The sequence below is a fragment of the Nannospalax galili genome, unplaced genomic scaffold (genome assembly GCF_000622305.1).
Source record: "Nannospalax galili isolate Female #2095 unplaced genomic scaffold, S.galili_v1.0 scaffold1508, whole genome shotgun sequence".
Lineage (NCBI taxonomy): Eukaryota > Metazoa > Chordata > Mammalia > Rodentia > Spalacidae > Nannospalax > Nannospalax galili.
Window position 1 is genome coordinate 563406 of NW_008358858.1, and position 7257 is coordinate 570662.

Consider the following 7257-nt stretch of genomic DNA (forward strand, 5'->3'; position numbering starts at 1 on the left):
GTGGAAGTCTGGTCCTGACTTCCCACAGTGATGGGAGATATAAAATGAAATAAACCCTTTTCTCCCCAAGTTGTTTTTGGTCAGTGTTTTATCACAGCCACAGAAAACCAAACTAGGACAAACTCTCATCCTGAGGCTACCTAGAACCCATCAAGAATCACCTCAAATAGCACACAGATACTCCTACCACCCAGAGAAATCCAAGGCCTTTAGATCTGTGTCAGGGACTGAGGGCAGAGACTTAGTACAGAGTTCTTACTATATCACATGGAATTTTTTTTATGGTGGCAAAAAAATCTGTATTTAGAATTAGACTACTGGACTGCTTAGATGATCCCAATTTTGTTGACAACATCCAAAGCATCGTAATCAGGAGCCAGATGAATATAGGCCTTCTTCTCTCCATCAGGTCTGATCAAGGTACTGACTTTGACCGCATCAGTGTAGAGTTTCTTCATAGCCTGTTTGATCTGGTGCTTGTTGGCCTTGACATCCACAATGAGCACAAGTGTGGTGTTGTCTTCTATTTTCTTCATGGCTGACTCAGTGGTCAGGGGGAACTTGATGATGGCATAGTAGTCAAGCTTGTTTCTCCTGGGGGTGCTCCTGTGAGGTTTTTTGGGCTGCCTCCAGAACCTCGAGGTTGCCAGAAGATGGGTGACTTGCTGATCTTCTTCTTGTGGCTGTGAACGCCTTTCAATACTTCCTTCTCAGCTTTCAATGCCTTTGCTTTGGCTTTGGCTTTGGCTTTGGGAGGGGCAGGAGCGTCCTTCTTCACTTTCAGCGCCATCTTGGTGAAAAGCATCACATGGAATTTTTAAGGGGTGCTATCAAATTGCATTTCAAAACACTGGCGTTAAGGTTTGCTCCTCTGAGGCAAGGTATAAGAGGGTTTCTTCCCTTTTTATTAAATACAACCATCTTCATAAAACTGCTTATTTCATTTATGAAAACTGGGGCTGGAGAGATGGATCAGCAGTTAATAGCACTGGCTGCTCTTGCAGAGGACCTGGGTTTGGTTCCCAGCACCTATATGGCAGTTAACAATCATCTGTAACTCCAGTTCCAGGGGAACCAACGCCCTTTTGATTTCTGCAGGCACTGCATGACACAGATGCACTTACGTATATGGAGGCAGTACACTCATACACATAAAGGAGGAAGAAATAGTTACCCAATTTGGTTGAGAAGACCAGCAACAAACCATTTTGAAACTGAAATATGACAAAGATATTACAAGAAAAGAGCATTACATACTAATGTTCTCATGAACATAGATATGTAAATCTTTAATAAAAAGAACAGCAAGTTGAATGATCAAATGGCATCTGTCCTATGAATCAAGATTGGTTTCATACTGGAAATCTGTCCTAATAATTCACTGTATGAGCAGAACAAAGAACATCTGACCATCTCAGTAGACACAGGAAGCATGCTTGACAAAATTCAACACCCATTCATAATGAAAATTCTCAGAAAACTAAGGATATAAAGGAATTTCCCGTTTTGATAGAGGCTATCTCTACAAAACTTGGAATCAATATCACACTTATGGGTGAAGTATTGAATGCTTTCTCTGTAAATTGGGAAAGAGGCATAAATGTCTAAACTCACGTGCATTCAGCATTGTACTTGAATACCTAACGATTTTGATTGGGCAAAGAAGCAAAATAAAAGACCTAAGGTTTGGAAAAGAAGAAAAAAACTGCCTTTATTTGTACCCAAGACACCATTTATAATATTAATAGGTGAGTTTAGTATAATCACAGAATGAAAATTCAATAAGCACAGTTAAGTATACTTCTATGTACTAGAAGAAAACAATTTTGAAATAAATATCTTTAAATTCCCACCCCCCCTTTTTTTGGAGACAGTATCTCCCTGTAGCCCCAGCTGGCCTGGAACTCACTATGTAGACCAGGCTGAGATCCATCTGCTTCTACCTCCTGAGTGCTGGGATTAAAGGTGTGAGCCACCATGCCCTGCTAAAATACCTTTTTAATAGCATCTAAAACCAAAATATACTTGGGGAAATTTTTTTCAAAATACATTCAAGGAGCTGTTAAAATAGCTCAGTCAGTTAAATACTTGCCATGCTCACGCAGGCATGATTCTGAGTCTGGATTTCTAGAACCCATGTAAAAGCTTGATATGAATGCACATCCGGAATCCAGGTGCTGAGTTGAGGACGGAGACAGGCAGGTTCCTGGAGCTTGTTGGCGAGCCAATCTAGCCGAATTGGTGAGCTTCAGGATCAATGACAAACCTTGTCTCAAAAAGTAAGATGAAGAAGGGATTAAGGAACACAACTGATGTTGACCTCTGGCCTCTGCATACACATACACAAATGCATGTACATACACACACACACACACACACACACACACACACACACACAAATCCCTCTAACGAGGAAAACTATAAGACAATCATGGAACATATTTGAGGAAACTTAGATGAACAGAGGAAAAATGTCATGCATGTGGATTAGAAAATGTCAATCCTTTCTAAATTTATCTATGAATTCACTTATATCAATGAAAGTCCCAATTAAAATTTTTGATAGAAATTGACAAGTTGATTAAAAAATTATTCAATGGGAATATAAAGATCAAAATAATTGGAAGGCTCACAGGCCGATTACAAGACAACTACAAAACTACAAAGCTGTGGTAATTGGGACAGTAAGTATTAGGCTCAATGCAAATAAGTCAGTGGAAGAGAAGCCATAGATAGATAGTCAGTGACTTTTTGACAGAGACACTAAGGTAATTCAGCAGAGAAAGGGAAGCCTTCTTAACAAACGGTGCTGGAATGATGGGATCAATGAAGAAAATGAACTTTCTCCCCATCGCATAAATCTAAGCACAAATGCTGACACCATAAAGTATCTAGAAAAAATTATATGAATAGTCTTATGGCCTGGGATAGGGAAAGTTTTCTTAGAACAGATATCATAAAGCACTAACCATAAAATTTTAAATGGACATATTGGACTTTTATGAAATTGAACTTATATATTAAAAAATACCACTAAGAAAACAAGAAGGCAAGTCAGATTATTGGAAAATACTTATAATGCATGCATTAGATCCAGACTGTGCAAAGAACTCCTACAGATCAATAACCGAAAGACAAACTATTTGTGATAGTTAATTTCAATCACTCGAATTGAGAAGCATCTGGGACAGAGGCCTCTGAGCGTGCTGTGGAGATTATCTTGATTAGGTTAATTGAGGTGGGAAGCTCCACTCACTGTGTCACAATTCCCTGGGCTGGGATCCTAGACTGTGTAAGGAGAAAGTGAGCTGAGCACAGACCTTCATTGTTCTCTTCCTCCTGACTGAGGATGCAATGTGACCAGCTACATCAAGTTCCTGCTGCCTCAACTTCCCCACTATGGACTGTACCTTGGAACTGTGAGCCAAAACAAACCTGTCCCCCTTTAAGTTGCTATTGTCAGGGTGTTTTATCACAGCAACAGAAAAGTAACTAAGACACCACTCAATTTAAAATGGACAAAAGACTTAACTATTTTGCAAAAGAAGATAGGAGAACAGCTATGAAGGCATGAAATAATGTTCAATGGGGAAACACCAACTAAAACCACAGGGAAGGGACTAGAGAGATGGCTCAGCAGTTAAGAGCACTGGTTGCTCTTGCAGAGAACCTGGGTTCAATCCCCAGCTCCCACAAGGCAGCTAACAGCCATCAGTAACTCTAGTTCCAGAGGTCTCTGACACCTTCTGACCTCCGTGGGCATTGCATGACACAGGTGCACTTACATACATGCAGGAAATATACTCATACACATAAAATAAAAATGTTTTTTAAAAAACACAGACCGGGAGAGTGGCCCATGCTTATCATACCAGCACGTGGGACTTTGAAACAGGAGGACTGGCATTCAAGTCCTGCCTAGTTTACATAGTGAATTCCAGGCCAGTCTGGACTATACTAGGAGATCCTGTCTTAAAACAACCTAAAAAAAAAAAAACCCCACCAAGTGACACTACTTCTTACCTTCTAGAATAGCTGAGATTGCAAATAATAATGCAGCTGCAGAGAGCAGGGTAAACAACCATGGCTCTCCTCCTGGCAGGAAGACACACTAATGTCTTGTTTTGAAAAGCGTTGCAAGTGTTTTTGGCCTATCGGCCAGCAGTCAGGCTTTCTCCAAGAGAAATAAGATGTAAAGTCCAGAAAGACGTCTCATGGCACTTTCTTCATAGTTGCCCAGAGCTGAAAATAGCCCAGCGCCGCACAACAGGAAAAGAGGTAAATTGCGCTGAACTTATGTCATGAGATATTCCACAGTAAAGAATGATGAGATGCTGACCACGTTCTGGTACTTTTTTTTTTTTTTTTTTTTTTTTTGAGAGTTTAAACGTTCATTTAAAACAGAAATGCCAAACCAGTCCACCCTCATCCTTACAGCATCTGGACAACAATAGCCAGTTCTTCAGCAAAAATGTGGGCACAGAGGATTAACATAGGTTATACTGTAACTCAAAAGCAACACTACTGGAAAGCTTAAAACACCTAGCACTGCATAAAGAATAGCAGGACACAACTTAGGAAGAATTAGCTACAGGAAACCATTCAAAGGTATTTCTGCTATCTTGCCTTTACTGTACCCAATGCCTGGCTGCCACCTTTGAACTGGTTTCTATTTGCATAGCTCTTTGGTGGAGAAAACCTTATGGCTATCTCAGGCACAATTTGCAAAGTGCAAACTGTCTCTAAGGCACAGAACTTAGAATCTCAGCCAGATAAACAGCAAACCTACACTTTCCAAGGAAGAACACTAGAGAAAATGACTCTCCGGGGCTCTTGCCCCCTACTACACTCACTGTCACCACACAGTCAGCAACATGCCCATGCCCCTTAGCTCCCAAGCAGAAGTGATCTTCATGATAAATACCCAAACTGACCCTGCCTCTCAGGCCTGCTGAGATGGTGAACATGAGGAGACAGGAACACCAAAGGCCAGCCAGTCCCAAAGAAAACCGAAGTTGCACTGACACAATGACCCAAACCCACTGTCAGGGTTTATAGTCAATGGCAGACTCCTAGAACTGTGGCTTCAGTGATTCTATCAGTACTATTGTACCATGCATCTCAGAATTGAGAAAACAATGGTATATTGATAATCCCATTGGCTAGAGTTGCCCATCCCCACAGATGGGGTTTCCTCCCAGTGCCAGACTACACCACCAGTTTAGAGAAATGACAGAATTTCTCCTCCACAGGTAAGTCCTTCTGCAATATTAAAATAGAGAGAAAACCTTTGTTGGTTTGGTTAGACGAAACAATATTAATTTAGCTGTTTGTAGGGAAGATGTGATACTCATCAAAGCAGCTACTGTGGTCCCAAACAGTACCAAGCAATTCATTAAGTTTAGTGGAAGCACAAGGCTCATATTTAAGGGAAACCATCAAATGCCTGCCTAGAAGATTGATTTTTCTAGGACACACATTCTCTTTGGAAAAGACAGCTTGTTCCTCTCTGAAAGGACACAGCAGAATTGAACTTGCAGCCAATTTCCTTTCACTGGGCAGGTTCTACCTGTCAAGCTTTTGGGACCCCAACAATTTAGGCCACTCAAATAGGAAAGAGGATACTGATTTACTGGGTATGACACGGCTTCAAAACACACCAAGAGGGGAAAAATATTGACTAAACATATAGAAGGGGTGGCTGGGGCCGCTGCTATCAAGCAGACCCCTAAAAGCCATGACATCAGGGCACAAGAACCCAAGACTCAATGTCACCTGAGGGCCCTCTCAGGCACCAAGGCAAAGCATTCAAGGAGGTGTTACCCTCCCTTCTGGTTTTCTCCCATGGCCCTATCTACTGCCCCCTGATGTAATTCTGAGGCACCTCCTCTCTTGGAGATCTCTTTCAGAGCTTGGAAAGCCCACCATCAACCACAGCCTGAAAGTCCAGCTATGTGATGAGGAGGAACCTTCCCTTTTTCTACTCCTCACTGATGATGTTATAAGCAACCTCCAGAGCAAAAAGCAATCTTTTTTTCTCATAAAGCACTTAGCTGCATGAAGTGACTGGACTAAAACAAACCCTTGACTGACTCCATCAGACAAATTTTCCTGGACTCCAGGTTCCTAAGAAGGCTCAGATTCTTTACCACTCTCTGGCAGGCCCTGGACAGGACATGCCTGGCCACAGCCTACTCCAACTTGACACTTTTCCTGCCTTTACCCAGAGGTGCAATGCCTGACACTAAATTCCCAAGGCAGCTTCCAATCAATGGTGAAAATGATAAATGGAATGTGAGCTGCTACCAGCTCAGTTAAGGTGAGCACTGTGTCTCCTCTTCAAAGGTGAGATCAACAGATGAGGTGCAGAGCTGCTGTTGCTATGGCAGTCACTGATGACAAAGCCAGGATCACAGGGCCCTTCCATTCTCCAAAACAAGAAAATCACTCCTAGATCCTATCTAAAAGGCAATGCCACTCTCCAAACGTATAAGGAAAGTGCTTCAGAGCCTCCGCTTGCGCTCCTTGTCTGCAAGGGAACAAAGCCAGAAAAGCTGCTCTCTGCATTTGGTAAGTGTGAAGTTCTTTGGGTCCCAGTTTCCTGAGGACTTTGTGGGCTCAGGAGACTAGAGGCTGGGTTGACAAGAGTCCATTCCAAGAAGGCACCAGGAATCTGAATCTAAGTCAGGCTTTGGATCCATTTCCAGCTCTTCCTTTGTTGTCTGAGTTCCTTGGGAATGCATCCCCACCCGCTGCCCTCCTTCTAACTTCTTGTTCAGCTTTTGTAGTTGGGCAAAAATCTAGAGGTTTTCTTGCTATAGCTTCTGTTGTTCAGCCAGACATGTTACCACCAGACCCTGCAACCTCTCAACCTCCACCTGCAGACTGTTGCACGCACAGGCTGGAGAAGTCAATGAAGTTCCCATCCCAGTACATGGGACTGCAGAGCTCAGCTGGGGAGGGCAGGCTCCTACTGGGGGCATGTGTTCTGGAGGAACTTCAAAGGTGACCTTGAGTCCTTGTAGCTCTTCATAGGGCAATGCATCTTTCTTGGATTCTGAAAATGCAGCTCTTAGGGGTGTTGGGCAGTCAGGCATGAGAATGAATTCTGCATTTTCCAGCTCCTTTTGAAGCCAGCCAGGACAGGAGCTGCTGGCCCCACAACTGTTCCCCATGTCCTCGGTGGGACTGATTAAACCTTCCATACCACGGTCTGCTTCCATTGTTCCTCGGAAGCCTCCACTTGGGTCAGGAGTT

General features: G+C 42.8%; 2 pseudogenes; both read right to left on the reverse strand.

Moving 5' to 3' along the window:
* Positions 1–326: 326 nt before the first annotated feature.
* Positions 327–790, reverse strand: LOC103725097 (annotated as a pseudogene).
* A 5828-nt stretch (positions 791–6618) lies between these two features.
* LOC103725098 lies at positions 6619–7223 on the reverse strand (annotated as a pseudogene).
* Positions 7224–7257: the final 34 nt, after the last annotated feature.